This window comes from Pelobates fuscus, chromosome 2 (assembly GCF_036172605.1).
Source record: "Pelobates fuscus isolate aPelFus1 chromosome 2, aPelFus1.pri, whole genome shotgun sequence".
Lineage (NCBI taxonomy): Eukaryota > Metazoa > Chordata > Amphibia > Anura > Pelobatidae > Pelobates > Pelobates fuscus.
This window is the reverse complement of record NC_086318.1, coordinates 6947088-6967595: the sequence shown is the minus strand read 5'-3', so window position 1 is coordinate 6967595 and position 20508 is coordinate 6947088. Positions and strand designations below refer to the sequence as shown.

General features: G+C 44.2%; 1 protein-coding gene across 1 annotated transcript in view; it reads right to left on the bottom strand.

Moving 5' to 3' along the window:
• Positions 1–20283, bottom strand: part of MAPRE3 (microtubule associated protein RP/EB family member 3) — a 101801-nt gene extending 81518 nt beyond the window's left edge. Inside the window, exon 1 of the mRNA XM_063441901.1 lies at positions 20136–20283. The gene's annotated coding sequence lies outside the window, so the exon portion shown is untranslated. The remainder of the gene's footprint in view (positions 1–20135) is intronic.
• Positions 20284–20508: the final 225 nt, after the last annotated feature.

Genomic DNA, 20508 nt, shown 5'->3' with positions numbered 1-20508 from the left:
CCCTTTGTACTTCCCATTAACCCTGCATACATCGCAGGGCCCAGACCTTCCCTTCCTACTTCCCATTAACCCTGCATACGTCGCATAGCCCTGTACTTCCCTTTCTACTTCCCATTAAGCCTGCGTACATCGCATAGCCCTGTACTTCCCTTCCTACTTCCCATTAACCCTGCGTACATTGCATAGCCCTGTACTTCCCTTTCTACTTCCCATTAACCCTGTATACATCGCAGATCCCAGACCTTCCCTTTCTACTTCCCATTAATCCTGCATTCATCGCAGGGCCCAGACCTTCCCTTCTACTTCCCATTAACCCTTCATACATCGCGTAGCCCTGTACTTCCCTTTCTACTTCCCATTAACCCTGCATACATCGCAGAGCCCAGACCTTCCCTTCCTACATCCCATTAACCCTGCATTTGTCGCATAGCCCTGTACTTACCTTTGTACTTCACATTAATCCTGCGTACATCGCATAGCCCTGTACTTCCCTTCCTACATCCCATTAATCCTGCATACGTCGTATAGCCCTATACTTACCTTTGTACTTCCCATTAATCCTGCATACATCGCAGAGGCATACATTGCATAGCCCTGTACTTCCCTTTCTACTTCCCATTAATCCTGCATACATCGCAGAGGCAAGACCTTACCTTCCTACTTCCCATTAACCCTGCATACATTGCATAGCCCTGTACTTCCCTTTCTACTTCCCATTAAGCCTGCGTACATCGCATAGCCCTGTACTTCCCTTTCTACTTCCCATTAACCCTGCATACATTGCATAGCCCTGTACTTCCCTTTCTACTTCCCATTAATCCTGCATACATCGCAGAGGCAAGACCTTACCTTCCTACTTCCTATTAACCCTGCATACATCGTATAGCCCTGTACTTCCCTTCCTACTTCCCATTAAGCCTGCATACATCGCAGAGCCCAGACCTTCCATTCGTACTTCCCATTAACCCTGCATACATCGCGTAGCCCTGTACTTCCCTTCCTATTTCCCATTAACCCTGCATACATTGCATAGCCCTGTACTTCCCTTTCTATTTCCCATTAACCCTGTACTTCCATTCCTACTTTCTATTAACCCTGCATACATTGCAGAGCCCGGTACTTAATGGGAAGTAGGAAGTTAAGTACAGTCACATCCCTCCAATCACAGACCCCAAACTAGCCACATCCCTCCAATCTCAGATCCCAAACTAGCCACATCCCTCCAATCACAGACCCCAAACTAGCCACATCCATCCAATCACAGACCCCAAACTAGCCACATCCCTCCAATCACAGACCCCAAACTAGTCACATCCCTCCAATCACAGACCCCAAACTAGCCATATCCCTCCAATCACAGACCCCAAACTAGCCACATCCATCCAATCACAGGCCCCAAACTAGCCACATCCCTCCAATCACAGACCCCAAACTAGCCACATCCCTCCAATCACAGATCCCAAACTAGCCACATCCCTCCAATCACAGACCCCAAACTAGTCACATCCCTCCAATCACAGACCCCAAACTAGCCATATCCCTCCAATCACAGACCCCAAACTAGCCACATCCATCCAATCACAGGCCCCAAACTAGCCACATCCCTCCAATCACAGACCCCAAACTAGCCACATCCCTCCAATCACAGACCCCAAACTAGCCATATCCCTCCAATCACAGACCCCAAACTAGCCACATCCCTCCAATCACAGATCCCAAACTAGCCACATCCCTCCAATCACAGACCCCAAAGTAGCCACATCCCTCCAATCACAGACCCCAAACTAGTCACATCCATCCAATCACAAACCCCAAACTAGCCACATCCCTCCAATCACAGACCCCAAGCTAGCCATATCCATCCAATCACAGATCCCAAACTAGCCACATTCCTCCAATCACAAACCCCAAACTAGTCACATCCATCCAATCACAGACCCCAAACTAGCCACATACCTCCAATCACAGACCCCAAAATAGCCACATCCCTCCAATCACAGACCCCAAACTAGTCACATCCATCCAATCACAGACCCCAAACTAGCCACATACCTCCAAACACAGACCCCAAAGTAGCCACATACCTCCAATCACAGACCCCAAAGTAGCCACATCCCTCCAATCACAGACTCCAAACTAGTCACATCCCTCCAATCACAGACTCCAAACTAGCCACATCCCTCCAATCACAGACCCCAAACTAGCCACATCCATCCAATCACAGACCCCAAACTAGTCATATCCCTCCAAACACAAACTCCAAACTAGCCACATCCCTCCAATCACAGGCCCCAAACTAGCCACATCCATCCAATCACAGGCCCCAAACTAGCCACATCCATCCAATCACAGACCCCAAACTAGTCACATCCATCCAATCACAAACCCCAACCTAGCCACATCCATCCAATCACAGGCCCCAAACTAGCCACATCCCTCCAATCACAGACCCCAAACTAGCCACATCCCTCCAATCACAGGCCCCAAACTAGCCACATCCCTCCAATCACAGGCCCCAAACTAGCCACATCCCCCCAATCACAGACGCCAAACTAGCCACATCCATCCAATCACAGACCCCAAACTAGCCACATCCCTCCAATCACAAACCCCAAACTAGCCACATCCATCCAATCACAAACCCCAAACTAGCCACATCCATCCAATCACAGACCCCAAACTAGCCACATCCCTCCAATCACAGACCCCAAACTAGCCACATCCCTCCAATTACAGACCCCAAACTAGCCACACCCCTCCAATCACAAACCCCAAACTAGCCACATCCATCCAATCACAGACCCCAAACTAGCCATATCCCTCCAATCACAGATCCCAAACTAGCCACATCCCTCCAATTACAAACCCCAAACTAGCCACATCCATCCAATCACAGGCCCCAAACTAGCCACATCCCTCCAATCACAGACCCCAAACTAGCCACATCCCTCCAATCACAGACCCCAAACTAGCCACATCCCTCCAATCACAGACCCCAAACTAGCCACATCCCTCCAATCACAGACCCCAAACTAGCCACATCCATCCAATCACAGACTCCAAACTAGCCACATCCCTCCAATCACAGACCCCAAACTAGCCACATCCCTCCAATCACAGACCCCAAACTAGCCATATCCCTCCAATCACAGACCCCAAACTAGCCACATCCCTCCAATTACAGACCCCAAACTAGCCACATCACTCCAATCACAGACCCCAAACTAGCCACATCCCTCCAATCACAGACCCCAAACTAGTCACATCCATCCAAACACACCCCAAGCTGAGGAATCTAAACTTGGGTAGCAGAGATGGTAAAGCCAGCCCTAACCATCACACTGTGCATTCAATTAATAAAACAAGCCCGATGGGGTATGTACACTATTTATGGTGTACAGGGAGTTGTATCATACATAACACAGTAAAGTAATCTGCATTTTATACAAGGCATGATTTAATATAACCAAAACGGTTCTAGTCATTTACTAAAGAGTTAAATAGAATGTCACTATCAGAAAGTACTGTGCGAGAAACACAATTCACTGTGTCAAACGGAGAATTCAAAGTCAACTCAAATTACACATAACATCAGCTCACAGTAACAAAGTGAAGACAATGACTCTGTGTATTGTTTGGTTTTATCTCTGAATTCCTACCACTTCACACTTACTGTGAATTATATCAATAAAAATAACCCAGTGTATTAAATTAGAGGGACAAAGGTTTCAAAATAATATCAGGAAGTATTACTTTACTGAGAGGGTAGTGGATGCATGGAATAGCCTTCCAGCTGAAGTGGTAGAGGTTAACACAGTAAAGGAGTTTAAGCATGCGTGGGATAGGCATAAGGCTATCCTAACTATAAGATAAGGCCAGGGACTAATGAAAGTATTTAGAAAACTGGGCAGACTAGATGGGCCGAATGGTTCTTATCTTATTCTATGTTTCTATTCTAAACAGAAAGCACCAGCCACATCCACGGACAGATTTCTGTGGCATCACATTGTGGTGATTGTTTGCAGTTTAGATTTCTCATGACACCCAGGAGCACGTTTTATAAATAATCCTTCTCCGTACTGACTGCCATCGGAGGCCGCAGCACTCACTACAGGCCCAGCATGCATTGCACGCCTTTATTACAGAATGCAAAGTGTCCACAGGGAATCTAGCAGGTAAAGCAGTGTCTGTACAGGGTTAGTAATAAACCCCATACTCCGTATATGGGTGTTAGTTACATTATTGTTACAGCTCATTGTTTTACTGATACAAATTATAATATCAGCAAGTAAAAACAGGCTGCTTACAACTAAAACAGTCTGCAAAGTACACCATTTACGTGTGTCGGAGCCTGGATTGCCCCTTTAATAATATAAACCCACCCAGTATAACTAACTGTAACCTAACCTACACAGTGCATCTAACGTGTGTGGGAGCCTGGATTGCCCCTTTAATAATATAAACCCACCCAGTATAACTAACTGTAACCTAATCTACACAGTGCACCTAACGTGTGTGGGAGCCTGGAGTGTCCCTTTAATAATATAAACCCACCCAGTATAACTGTAACCTAACCTACACAGTGCACCTAACGTGTGTGGGAGCCTGGAGTGTCCCTTTAATAATATAAACCCACTCAGTATAACTAACTGTAACCTAACCTACACAGTGCATCTAACGTGTGTGGGATCATGGAGTGTCCCTTTAATAATATAAACCCACTCAGTATAACTAACTGTAACCTAACCTACACAGTGCATCTAACGTGTGTGGGAGCCTGGAGTGTCCCTTTAATAATATAAACCCACCCAGTATAACTAACTGTAACCTAACCTACACAGTGCACCTAACGTGTGTGGGAGCCTGGAGTGTCCCTTTAATAATATAAACCCACCCAGTATAACTGTAACCTAACCTACACAGGGCATCTGACGTGTGTGGGAGCCTGGAGTGTCCCTTTAATAATATAAACACACCCAGTATAACTAACTGTAACCTAACCTACACAGTGCATCTAACGTGTGTGGGAGCCTGGAGTGTCACTTTAATAATATAAACCCACCCAGTATAACTAACTGTAACCTAACCTACACAGTGCATCTAACGTGTGTGGGAGCCTGGAGTGTCCCTTTAATTTTATAAATCCACTCAGTATAACTAACTGTAACCTAACCTACACAGTGCATCTAACGTGTGTGGGAGCCTGGGGTGTCCCTTTATTAATATAAACCCACCCAGTATAACTAACTGTAACCTAACCTACACAGTGCACCTAACGTGTGTGGGAGCCTGGAGTATCCCTTTAATAATATAAACCCACCCAGTATAACTAACTGTAACCTAACCTACACAGTGCATCTAACGTGTGTGGGAGCCTGGAGTGTCCCTTTAATAATATAAACCCACCCAGTTTAACTAACTGTAAACTAACCTACACAGTGCACCTAACGTGTGTGGGAACCTGGAGTGTCCCTTTAATAATATAAACCAACCCAGTATAACTAACTGTAACCTAACCTACACAGTGCATCTAACGTGTGTGGGAGCCTGGAGTGTCCCTTTAATAATATAAACCCACCCAGTATAACTAACTGTAACCTAACCTACACAGTGCACCTAACGTGTGGGAGCCTGGAGTGTCCCTTTAATAATATAAACACACCCAGTAAACCTGTAACCTAACCTACACAGTGCATCTAACGTGTGTGGGAGCCTGGAGTGTCCCTTTAATAATATAAACACACCCAGTATAAGTAACTGTAACCTAACCTACACAGCGCATCTAACGTGTGTGGGAGCCTGGGGTGTCCCTTTAATAATATAAACCCACCCAGAATAACTAACTGTAACCTAACCTACACAGTGCATCTAACGTGTGTGGGAGCCTGGAGTGTCCCTTTAATAATATAAACCCACAAAGTATAATTAACTGTAACCTAACCTACACAGTGCATCTAACGTGTGTGGGAGCCTGGAGTGTTCCTTTAATAATATAAACCCACTCAGTATAACTAACTGTAACCTAACCTACACAGTGCATCTAACGTGTGTGGGAGCCTGGAGTGTCCCTTTAATAATATAAACCCACTCAGTATAACTAACTGTAACCTAACCTACACACTGCATCTAACGTGTGTGGGAGCCTGGAGTGTCCCTTTAATAATATAAACCCACCCAGTATAACTAACTGTAACCTAACCTACACAGTGCATCTAATGTGTGTGGGAGCCTGGAGTGTACCTTTAATAATATAAACCCACCCAGTATAACTAACTGTAACCTAACCTACACAGTGCATATAACGTGTGTGGGAGCCTGGAGTGTCCCTTTAATAATATAAACCCACCCAGTATAACTAACTGTAACCTAACCTACACAGTGCATCTAACGTGTGTGGGAGCCTGGAGTGTCCCTTTAATAATATAAACCCACCAAGTATAACTAACTGTAACCTAACCTACACAGTGCATCTAACGTGTGTGGGAGCCTAAAGTGTCCCTTTAATAATATAAACCCGCCCAGTATAACTAACTGTAACCTAACCTACACATTGCACCTAACGTGTGTGGGAGCCTGGAGTGTCCCTTTAATAATATAAACCCACCCAGTGTAACTAACTGTAACCTAACCTACACAGTGCACCTAACGTGTGTGGGAGCCTGGAGTGTCCCTTTAATAATATAAACCCACCCAGTATAACTAACTGTAACCTAACCTACACAGTGCACCTAACGTGTGTGGGAGCCTGGAGTGTCCCTTTAATAATATAAACCCACCCAGTGTAACTAACTGTAACCTAACCTACACAGTGCACCTAACGTGTGTGGGAGCCTGGAGTGTCCCTTTAATAATATAAACCCACACAGTATAACTAACTGTAACCTAACCTACACAGTGCATCTAACGTGTGTGGGAGCCTGGAGTGTCCCTTTAATAATATAAACCCACCCAGTATAACTAACTGTAACCTAACTTACACAGTGCATCTAACGTGTGTGGGAGCCTGGAGTGTCCCTTTAATAATATAAACCCACCCAGTATAACTAACTGTAACCTAACCTAACGTGTGTGGGAGCCTGGAGTGTCTCTTTATTAATATAAACCCACCGAGTATAACTAACTGTAACCTAACCTACACAGTGCATCTAACGTGTGTGGGAGCCTGGAGTGTCCCTTTAATAATATAATCCCACCCAGTATAACTAACTGTAACCTAACCTACACAATGCACCTAACGTGTGTGGGAGCCTGGAGTGTCCCTTTAATAATATAAACCCACCCAGTATAACTAACTGTAACCTAACCTACACAGTGCATCTAACGTGTGTGCGAGCCTGGAGAGTCCCTTTAATAATATAAACCCACCCAGTATAACTGTAACCTAACCTACACAGTGCATCTAACGTGTGTGGGAGCCTGGAGTGTCCCTTTAATAATATAAACACACCCAGTATAACTAACTGTAACCTAACCTACACAGTGCATCTAACGTGTGTGGGAGCCTGGAGTGTCCCTTTAATAATATAAACCCACCCAGTATAACTAACTGTAACCTAACCTACACAGTGCATCTAACGTGTGTGAGAGCCTGGAGTGTCCCTTTATTAATATAAACCCACCCAGTATGACTGTAACCTAACCTACACAGTGCACCTAACGTGTGTGGGAGCCTGGAGTGTCCCTTTAATAATATAAACCCACCCAGTATAACTGTAACCTAACCTACACAGTGCACCTAACGTGTGTGGGAGCCTGGAGTGTCCCTTTAATAATATAAACCCACCCAGTATAACTAACTGTAACCTAACTTACACAGTGCATCTAACGTGTGTGGGAGCCTGGAGTGTCCCTTTAATAATATAAACCCACCCAGTATAACTAACTGTAACCTAACCTAACGTGTGTGGGAGCCTGGAGTGTCTCTTTATTAATATAAACCCACCGAGTATAACTAACTGTAACCTAACCTACACAGTGCATCTAACGTGTGTGGGAGCCTGGAGTGTCCCTTTAATAATATAATCCCACCCAGTATAACTAACTGTAACCTAACCTACACAATGCACCTAACGTGTGTGGGAGCCTGGAGTGTCCATTTAATAATATAAACCCACCCAGTATAACTAACTGTAACCTAACCTACACAGTGCATCTAACGTGTGTGCGAGCCTGGAGAGTCCCTTTAATAATATAAACCCACCCAGTATAACTGTAACCTAACCTACACAGTGCATCTAACGTGTGTGGGAGCCTGGAGTGTCCCTTTAATAATATAAACACACCCAGTATAACTAACTGTAACCTAACCTACACAGTGCATCTAACGTGTGTGGGAGCCTGGAGTGTCCCTTTAATAATATAAACCCACCCAGTATAACTAACTGTAACCTAACCTACACAGTGCATCTAACGTGTGTGAGAGCCTGGAGTGTCCCTTTATTAATATAAACCCACCCAGTATGACTGTAACCTAACCTACACAGTGCACCTAACGTGTGTGGGAGCCTGGAGTGTCCCTTTAATAATATAAACCCACCCAGTATAACTGTAACCTAACCTACACAGTGCACCTAACGTGTGTGGGAGCCTGGAGTGTCCCTTTAATAATATAAACCCACCCAGTATAACTGTATCCTAACCTACACAGTGCATCTAACGTGTGTGGGAGCCTGGAGTGTCCCTTTAATAATATAAACCCACCCTGTATTACTAACTGTAACCTAACCTACACAGTGCATCTAACGTGTGTGGGAACCTGGAGTGTCCCTTTAATAATATAAACCCACCCGGTATAACTAACTGTAACCTAACCTACACAGTGCATCTAACGTGTGTGGGAGCCTGGAGAGTCCCTTTAATAATATAAACCCACCCAGTATAACTAACTGTAACCTAACCTACACAGTGCATCTAACGTGTGTGGGAGCCTGGAGTGTCCCTTTAATAATATAAACCCACCCAGTATAACTAACTGTAACCTAACCTACACAGGGCATCTGACGTGTGTGGGAGCCTGGAGTGTCCCTTTAATAATATAAACACACCCAGTATAACTAACTGTAACCTAACCTACACAGTGCATCTAACGTGTGTGGGAGCCTGGAGTGTCCCTTTAATAATATAAACCCACCCAGTATAACTGTAACCTAACCTACACAGTGCACCTAACGTGTGTGGGAGCCTGGAGTGTCCCTTTAATAATATAAACCCACCCAGTATAACTAACTGTAACCTAACCTACACAGTGCATCTAACGTGTGTGGGAACCTGGAGAGTCCCTTTAATAATATAAACCCACCCAGTATAACTGTAACCTAACCTACACAGTGCATCTAACGTGTGTGGGAGCCTGGAGTGTCCCTTTAATAATATAAACACACCCAGTATTACTAACTGTAACCTAACCTACACAGTGCATCTAACGTGTGTGGGAGCCTGGAGTGTCCCTTTAATAATATAAACCCACCCAGTATAACTAACTGTAACCTAACCTACACAGTGCATCTAACGTGTGTGAGAGCCTGGAGTGTCCCTTTATTAATATAAACCCACCCAGTATGACTGTAACCTAACCTACACAGTGCACCTAACGTGTGTGGGAGCCTGGAGTGTCCCTTTAATAATATAAACCCACCCAGTATAACTGTAACCTAACCTACACAGTGCACCTAACGTGTGTGGGAGCCTGGAGTGTCCCTTTAATAATATAAACCCACCCAGTATAACTGTAACCTAACCTACACAGTGCATCTAACGTGTGTGGGAGCCTGGAGTGTCCCTTTAATAATATAAACCCAACCTGTATAACTAACTGTAACCTAACCTACACAGTGCATCTAACGTGTGTGGGAACCTGGAGTGTCCCTTTAATAATATAAACCCACCCAGTATAACTAACTGTAACCTAACCTACACAGTGCATCTAACGTGTGTGGGAGCCTGGAGAGTCCCTTTAATAATATAAACCCACCCAGTATAACTAACTGTAACCTAACCTACACAGTGCATCTAACGTGTGTGGGAGCCTGGAGTGTCCCTTTAATAATATAAACCCACCCAGTATAACTATGTGTAACCTAACCTATACAGGGCATCTGACGTGTGTGGGAGCCTGGAGTGTCCCTTTAATAATATAAACACACCCAGTATAACTAACTGTAACCTAACCTACACAGTGCATCTAACGGGGGTGGGAGCCTGGAGTGTCCCTTTAATAATATAAACCCACCCAGTATAACTAACTGTAACCTAACCTACACAGTGCATCTAACGTGTGTGGGAGCCTGGAGTGTCCCTTTAATAATATAAACCCACCCAGTATAACTAACTGTAACCTAACCTACACAGTGCACCTAACGTGTGTGGGAGCCTGGAGTGTCTCTTTATTAATATAAACCCACCGAGTATAACTAACTGTAACCTAACCTACACAGTGCATCTAACGTGTGTGGGAGCCTGGAGTGTCCCTTTAATAATATAAACCCACCCAGTATAACTAACTGTAACCTAACCTACACAGTGCACCTAACGTGTGTGGGAGCCTGGAGTGTCCCTTTAATAATATAAACCCACCCAGTATAACTAACTGTAACCTAACCTACACAGTGCATCTAACGTGTGTGGGAGCCTGGAGTGTCCCTTTAATAATATAAACCCATCCAGGATAACTAACTGTAACCTAACCTACACAGTGCATCTAACGTGTGTGGGAGCCTGGAGTGTCCCTTTAATAATATAAACCCACCCAGTATAACTGTAACCTAACCTACACAGTGCATCTAACGGGTGTGGGAGCCTGGAGTGTCCCTTTAATAATATAAACCCACCCAGTATAACTAACTGTAACCTAACCTACACAGTGCATCTAACGGGGGTGGGAGCCTGGAGTGTCCCTTTAATAATATAAACTCACTCAGTATAACTAACTGTAACCTAACCGACACAGTGCATCTAACGTGTGTGGGAGCCTGGAGTGTCCCTTTATTAATATAAATCCACCCAGTAAAATTAACTGTAACCTAACCTACACAGTGCATCTAACGTGTGTGGGAGCCTGGAGTGTCCCTTTAATAATATAAACCCACCCAGTATAACTGTAACCTAACCTACACAGTGCACCTAACGTGTGTGGGAGCCTGGAGTGTCCCTTTAATAATATAAACCCACCCAGTATAACTGTAACCTAACCTACACAGTGCATCTAAAGTGTGTGGGAGCCTGGAGTGTCCCTTTAATAATATAAACCCACCCAGTATAACTGTAACCTAACCTACACAGTGCACCTAACGTGTGGGAGCCTGGAGTGTCCCTTTAATAATATAAACCCACCAAGTATAACGGTAACCTAACCTACACAGTGCATCTAACTTGTGTGGGAGCCTGGAGTGTCCCTTTAATAATATAAACCCACCCAGTATAACTAACTGTAACCTAACCTACACAGTGCATCTAACGTGTGTGGGAGCCTGGAGTGTCCCTTTAATGATATAAACCCACCCAGTATAACTAACTGTAACCTAACCTACACAGTGCATCTAACGTGTGTGGGAGCCTGCAGTGTCCCTTTAATAATATAAACCCACCCAGTATAACTGTAACCTAACCTACACAGTGCACCTAACGTGTGTGGGAGCCTGGAGTGTCCCTTTAATAATATAAACCCACCCAGTATAACTAACTGTAACCTAACCTACACAGTGCATCTAACGTGTGTGGGAGCCTGGAGTGTCCCTTTAATAATATAAACCCACCCAGTATAACTGTAACCTAACCTACACAGTGCTTCTAACGTGTGTGGGAGCATGGAGTGTCCCTCTAATAATATAAACCCACCCAGTATAACTAACTGTAACCTAACCTACACAGTGCATCTTACGTGTGTGGGAGCCTGGAGTGTCCCTTTAATAATATAAACCCACCCAGTATAACTAACTGTAACCTAACCTACACAGTGCACCTAACGTGTGTGGGAGCCTGGAGTGTCCCTTTAATAATATAAACCCACCCAGTATAACTAACTGTAACCTAACCTACACAGTGCACCTAACATGTGTGGGAGCCTGGAGTGTCCCTTTAATAATATAAACCCACCCAGTATAACTAACTGTAACCTAACCTACACAGTGCATCTAACGTGTGTGGGAGCCTGGAGTGTCCCTTTAATAATATAAACCCACCCAGTATAACTGTAACCTAACCTACACAGTGCACCTAACGTGTGTGGGAGCCTGGAGTGTCCCTTTAATAATATAAACCCACCCAGTATAACTAACTGTAACCTAACCTACACAGTGCATCTAACGTGTGTGGGAGCCTGCGGTCACCCCTCTATAAACAATTTTAATGTCCCCCAGTGTCTTCCATTTTTAAATCAGGGAGTGAATGAACTAATGGGATCTGTATGGGCAAATATAAACAGGGGTTTAAATGATAAATACACACCCAAAATGTGATTTTTTATTTTATTTTTTATTTTATGTAAACCCACACAGTTCTCACAGAGTTACACCCTTAAAACAACATTATCATGTCATTTCTGATGACTGTCATTAACACAATTAATGCAATGAGACGCAGCCATAAACACAATGCTCAGCGATTTGCGTCTTAAATCAGGTCAAGGGCAGCTGTCTTAAAAATATCTCTGGTCCAACTTAAAAAGAATACAGCAGTGGTTATGGTGCCCCCCCGCCCGCGGCAAGTAGTCAATGAAAGGTTTGACGTCTTACCAGGGGCCTCCAATCTACCTCGGTACGAGACGGATCTCTCTGCCTGAGCTAAGACTGGCGGCACAGGGCACTCCCAGCTGGCATTCTCTGCCAATGGGCTGGCACTGCCCTGACTTAGCTCAGGGGGACATGCAGTCGTTATGGAGCTTAGAGGCAACAATGTGATGTTATGGTCCTTTAGGGCAACTATTGTAACATTTAATAGATAATATCAACATTAGGCTTTTTTATCGCTCAGTGGTTACAAGTAAAACAAATTCAATTTGTTCGATAGCAGGCGGGGTGCCCCAGCGCTGAGTGTGGGGGGCAGCCAGGTGTTATATGAGGGGACCGAAGGCGATGAGAGAATATGTAACAGTTTATAACGGGTGCCCCATTAAGTAAAAAACTAAATTCTGTGGAAAAAAGGACTATTCGAGAATAATGTCAAACTTTGTGATATTACTGATAAAAGTGACTGATTATCAACTTCCTGGGAAGGGCAATACTGAATAAAACCTTGTAAATCCCCTACAATTTGTGTTAATGGTTTCCATGAGATGGTCTGTTTAACTTTCAATTCATATCCATGATTTCCCAGCTCAGCACGCTGCGTTGGAGGAGTAATAGGAACATTGTGGGGATTCGGCAAAGCATCTCAGTTATGTTCTTTTTTTTGGCCCAATTTATTAATTCTTTTTTTTTGGTTGCTAACCTTCGTTTTTCAAATCGCGCGGCTTTTTCAGCATCACAATAAATGTATCAACTTTTCGATCACTTAAGTCCCCACAAAGGCGGTGTGTCTAAGCTTTCTTTTTTTGTAAACCGCCAGAATCAACCTGACATGAACACAGGATACTGGCAGATTGGGAAATAAGGAAATAAAACGAAATTAAAGATTGTTTAGGCTGTTTTTAGAACTCTTTAATAAATATGAAAATTAAAGACACCTTTCCGATGATGTTTGTGCTCTGTTTCTCCTCCGCTGAGTGAGAGAGATTTGTCAAAGTATCGCAGACAGTTTTCTTGGTGCAATCTATTGAAAGTTAATTGTTCCGTCCGCTATTCTGAACGAACGGCATATATTTCGGCGCTGCAGTGGATATATTATTATTATTTTATTATTATTTATATAGCGCCACCAGATTCCGTAGCGCTGTACAATAGGCCAATCTGTCCATCATTTTTTGCTTCTGAAAATAGTTTATTTTTAACTAATTATTTAAGTAGAATTTATCTTTTTTTACCACTCAAAATTTTCTTGTGTATTTAAAATTGGATATTCCTGCCAAAAATGGAAAAATTTGGGAAGAGAAAAGTTAAATTTTTTTGGGCCATTTTGAAAAAATAAATAATAAATAATAAATACAAACAGATTAGAGACCAAGAATAAAAGACCCTCTTCCGCATAGTTGGCTAAGACCCCACCACTATATTGATTGACAGTAAACGGCAGAGCTTATAATGACGACTGACAGGGACCCAAGATATTGTGAATTTTTTATACATTTCATTTTCCAGGCGTCTTTACTGAATAATGGGATAAGTAAATATAATAAAATGTACAGATCTTCAAAATGTCATCGGCAGCACGATATGTTCAGGTAATTAACTAAATATATCTATATCATTCATATTGACAATGTTACCTAATCCGCTCCACGCTGAAGCAGAACATTACTTTATACATTTCAATTATATTCTTACTTTTTTTCATTTTTCATTTTATTACCCATTGTACAGCGCTGCGGAATTTGTTGGTGCTTTATAAATAGTAATATTATATGGCCGTAGTATGTGTGAGGGCTATTTATCTCCCCGATCGGTTTCCTAGCACGATGCGAAGCAATGGATTTAACCCTCTCAGTGCCAGAGTAATACTGTGTCCATCCTGCAAGAGGCCGCCAGCAGGATAATTAGATCGGATTGGATTCTGTAACCATAATATTAAATCCTGTTCTTACCTCTTGGGATCACCGTATAGAAAGTGCTAGAGCATGTGATGTATGTGCCTGCCTGCTCACGCCACGCAGGGGGAGGGGGCATTCATATAGTGCCTATTTTTCTACAGCGAGTTTTGCCCCGTCATCAATATCTATAGATCCTGTGATCCCTATAATCCGAGCACAATGCAGGGGTTGGGGCAGACACAATACAGAGTATTACAGACAATCCTGCGTGAAACTTCTCTGATTCACTCTGGCCCCTACGGATGACACTACACTAACTCACACATCTGTCGGCCAAGAGGAGCTGCAGCAGCTGCAGCTTCACATCTACAGCTTCACAGCAGCCACCACACAACAGCAACAAAATCAATAAAGCTGCAGGGTGCCAGGGCCACCTTCAGGGTTACGCCAGTCGCTCATATTTACCCCCATCCTGTAGGGTCCAATGAATCCTGAATCCAAACACAACTGAATGAAATGATTTCTCCATTACTGGAATAGTTTCACTTTAAACATGATTGTAATATTACATTTTCCCTTCCCGCGTGAATAGCGAGGTAATTCACACCTTGCAGTATGGAACGCACCTTATGGAACAACCTCTATAATCTGCGCAAAAAGATCCCCAGGATTGGCTGAGGGATTTCAGCTATTCCTGACCTCGGCACAATCACTGATAAATATCGAGAGCAACTAGAGTGAACAAGGGACATTTACAGGTATCGCTTCTATCTCTCACTTATTAATGTTTAAACAATAAAGCACATGTAACTGTCATTGATCATCCATGTCTATTATGGGTTTTCTCTATTCATTTATCCTCTTTCAGAACCCCCTACATGTGAAGCTAAAATACTCTATGCAGAGTCATATAGAGTGCTAATCAATCCAGCAATAAATGTTTAGAAAAACATTCAGTCTTGGCACAGTCAAGGCACACATTGCTGAATGCCAGGTGCAATGGGCGGAGCTTATAACAATAAATGACAAGGAGCCAAGATGGAGGCGCCCAGCAGTACCAGACAAGATGTAAATACAGCCGTGAGGATTTCTACGTTTCATTTTATATTTCACAACTCACTAGCACATATTTACTAAATATGGGGGATAAGGAAAGAAAATATGAGAAATGATGAGACGTGGTGGTTCTTAGCAATGCATGCACGCTATGAACCACTCTCTGCAACGAGAGAGAGCTGAGACTATCTGAAGGAACTCTCCCTGCACCCATCACTGTGTCTGTGCAAACTGGAAGCGCCTCTAGGGATGTAAGCCTTTCCTCTACCACATCACAGGGATGGAAACTTACTTCTGCCAGAAAGCCTAATTCCACATTATTTAGTAATAAAGCCACATGTAATGCAATGCTTCTGTTCCCCTGCTGGGAACCAAACATGAAACTCTGAGGTGTGAACATATTCTGTCATCAGAGAATTGACCAAGTGAAAAACAGCACAGGTTGTATGACAATATGAAGAAGTCGTTATCGTTATAAAATGGCTGATTGTTATAAAATGTTCAATGAAGGGACTGAACATCCACCACAAAAAGATAATTCTAGATACACTATATCTTGCGGCCACGTGGTGTGTTTTACAGACAGGACATCTGTTCTCCACATGGAACATTTTACGGACAGGACATCTGGTCTCCACGTGGAATGTTTTATAGACAGGACATCTGGCCTCCACATGAAACGTTTTACGGACAGGACATCTGGCGGCCACGTGGAACGTTTTACGGACAGGACATCTGGCGGCCACGTGGAACGTTTTACGGACAGGACATCTGGCGGCCACGTGGAACGTTTTACGGACAGGACATCTGGCGGCCACGTGGAACGTTTTACGGACAGGACATCTGGCTTCCGCATTTCGCACCTTGAGAGGAAACTGGTTAATGCTCAGTTTAATGATGTTTAAATTGGTTTTATAATAATTAAAAGTGAGCCAGACCAGCCCACCTCTCTGTCCCTTGCCCAGCATCATGGGAAATGCCAGAACACTAAACACGCAGATACACAGCATCCCTCTAGCCCAGGCTGTCACACCTCACCAGCACAACAATGGGTAGTAACACTGGCAGAAACCGGTCACCCTCCAGTACCCTCCAGTATCTTACAGTAAATGATCATCGCCACAGCTGACCCAAAGTAATAAGTCCATTAGCAAACAATGTAACTACTTACGTTGGGGAGGGCATGGTACTCATATCACCATAACCACTGCAGCACTGCTTGAAGAGTTCATGTAAACTCCAGGCACTCTTAGCTAGATATTTTATATATGAAAAGTACAGGGACTCCCAACGTTTGGTCACAATGCTGCTTCAGTGATTGTCATCCCACAATTATCTGCCCTCAGCAAAGTTAAAGGGACACTATAGTCACCGAAACAACTTCAGCTTAATGAAGCGGTTTTGGTGTATATATCATGCCCCTGCAGTCTGTCTGCTCAATTCTCTGCCATTTAAGAGTTAAATAACTTTGTTTATGAACCCTAGTCACACCTCCCTGCATGTGACTTGCACAGCCTTCCTAATCACTTCCTGTAAAGATTAATCTAATGTTCTAATCCTTCCTTTATTGCAAGGTCTGTTTAATTTAGATTTTCTTATCCCCTGCTATGGTAGCCTCCTGTATGTGATTAAAGTTTAATTTACAGAGCAAAAGATAACATTGTTTAAGGTAAATTACATCTGTTTGAAAGTAAAACCAGTTTTGATTTTTCATGCAGGCTCTGTCAATCATAGCCAGGGGAGGTGTGGCTAGGGCTGCATAAACAGAAACAAAGTGATTTAACTCCTAAATGGCAGAGAATTGAGCAGTGAAACCTGAGAAGCATGATCTATACACTAAAACGGCTTAATTAAGCTAAAGTTGTTTAGGTGACTATAGTGTCCCTTTAATATTGTAGCAGCACTGTCGTCCATATTACAATGGAGACTTCTTAGACGCAGGGAATAATAAGCTTTGCAGAAATGATCTTGTTTTATATATATTATTACATGGTCATTCAACTAATTATGCAATTAGAGATCATGGGTGTTATTGTTTATGTCCACACGCTACCAAGGAGCTTGTCCGTGCTCTAGTAATTTCCTGCATGGATTATTGTAACCCTCTCCTGATTGGTCTCCCCACAAGCCGTATTGCCCCGCTGCAGTCTGTAATGAATGCTGCCGCCAGACTGATTTTCCTCTCCAGTGGGTCCTCTCACACCTCACCCCTCTGTCAGTCCTTACATTGGCTCCCTGTATCCTATAGGAGTCAATTCAAAGTGCTAACCCATACCTATAAAGCATTGAATAATCTTAGCCCATCTTATATCTCTTCACAGATCCATAGGTATGCTCCTTCTCGGTCTCTCCTGTCCGCTGCTCGCACCCGTATGGCCAACTCGCGCTTGCAGGACTTCTCGCGGGCGGCTCCCTTCCTATGGAATAGCCAGGCTACCGCCATCAGACTCTCCCCTAGTTTAAGAAGTGCCTTAAAACCCATCTCTTTAGGAAATCTTATGGCCTCCCAGACTAACCTCTACCTCACATACCTGTCTCTCGCTCTCTACTAAAGGGCAGTACTTTCTTTACTCTCTCCTCCAGCTCTGCTTCACTCCCACCCTATTTGATTGCTGTTTCCTGTCCTAATGTGTTTTATACCCCACCTCCTACAGCAGGGCCCTCTTCAACCCATCGTTCCTGTAAGTTTTCTTGTAATTGTCCTATTTATAGTTAAATCCCCCCTCTCATAATATTGTAAAGCGCTACGGAATCTGTTGGCGCTATATAAATGGCAATAATAATAATAATAATAATAATAATAATAATAATAATGTATGTACCATGAGTAACTGTCAAAATAAAAACAACAATTTAGATCGGAACTTCATTCCCATCTAGTCTGAAAAAGTGCAAATTGCAGAATTTTCACAAAAAAAAGACTGAAATACAGACAATCAACACCAACAGAGACAGAAAGACAATGGACAGCAAGAAAATGACAGGCATTCAACACCAACAGGGACAGACAATCAACACCAACAGAGACAGACATGCAGACAATCAGCACCAACAGAGAATCACAAACAATCAGCAACAACAGAGACTGACAAACAATCAACAAAAACAGAGACTGACAGACAGACAGACAATCAACACCAACAGACAGACACCCAATTAGCCTCTCTGAAAAGGCAATGTTTACGTTACAATTGCCTGCAGGGACTGTACTCACCAGAACAACTTCACTACGGCGTATACTGTACGTTAAGCCAGGGCTGCCCAAAAGGTAGCTCCCTAGATGTTTTAAAAATACAGCGTCCATGATGCATTCTACCGGCATGCAAAGCATCAAGGGAACGATGCTGTCATGTTGTGCTTATGGTGGTGACCTAGTTATTCAGTGCTGTCATGTTGTGGTTATGGTGGTGGCCTAGTGATGCAGTGCTGTCATGTTGTGGTTATGGTGGTGGCCTAGTGATGCAGTGCTGTCATGTTGTGGTTATGGTGGTTGTCTAGTGATGCAGTGTTGCCATGGTGATGCAGTGCTGTCATGTTGTGGTTATGGTGGTGACCTAGTTATTCAGTGCTGTCATGTTGTGGTTATGGTGGTGGCCTAGTGATGCAGTGTTGCCATGGTGATGCAGTGCTGTCATGTTGTGGTTATGGTAGCCTAGTGATGCAGTGCTGTCATGTTTTGGTTATGGTGGTCGTCTAGTGATGCAGTGTTGCCATGGTGATGCAGTGCTGTCATGTTGTGGTTATGGTGACCTAGAGGTGCAGTGCTGTCATGTTGTGGTTATGGTGGTTGTCTAGTGATGCAGTGTTGCCATGGTGATGCAGTGCTGTCATGTTGTGGTTATGGTGGCCTAGAGGTGCAGTGCTGTCATGTTGTGGTTATGGTGGTTGTCTAGTGATGCAGTGTTGCCATGGTGATGCAGTGCTGTCATGTTGTGGTTATGGTGGCCTAGAGGTGCAGTGCTGTCATGTTGTGGTTATGGTGGTTGTCTAGTGATGCAGTGTTGCCATGGTGATGCAGTGCTGTCATGTTGTGGTTATGGTAGCCTAGTGATGCAGTGCTGTCATGTTGTGGTTATGGTGGTCGTCTAGTGATGCAGTGTTGCCATGGTGATGCAGTGCTGTCATGCTGTGGTTATGGTGGCCTAGTGATGCAGTGTTGCCATGTTGTGGTTATGGTGGCCTAGTGATGCAGTGCTGCCAGGTTGCAGTGTTGCCATGGTGATGCAGTGCTGTCACGTTGTGGTTATGGTGGCCTAGTGATGCAGTGCTACCAGGTTGCAGTGTTGCCATGGTGACGCAGTGCTGTCGTGTTGTGGTTATGGTGGTGGCCTAGTGACGCAGTGCTGCCAGGTTGCAGTGTTGCCATGGTGATGCAGTGCTGTCACGTTGTGGTTATGGTGGCCTAGTGATGCAGTGCTGCCAGGTTGCAGTGTTGCCATGGTGACGCAGTGCTATCACTCACCGCTCGGTGCCCCCCGGTAGGTCGTTCGGTCGGTCGGTCAGTGTCTCCCGGTCACACTCTCTCCATAAACCGAGAGAATCCGCCCCCTCAGTCCGCAGCTCCAACACCGAGATCACCACATCCACTAACACCGACAGCGAGACACTGCGCAGCCGCGAGGGGGAGGGAGGAGGGGGGGCAGATAGGAGGGGACACAGAGAGAGAGAGAGGGGGGGGGCAGATAGGAGGGGGCACTGAGAGAGAGAGGGGGGGCAGATAGGAGGGGACACTGAGAGAGAGAGGGGGGGGCAGATAGGAGGGGGCACTGAGAGAGAGAGGGGGGGCAGATAGGAGGGGGCACTGAGAGAGAGAGGGGGGCAGATAGGAGGGGGCA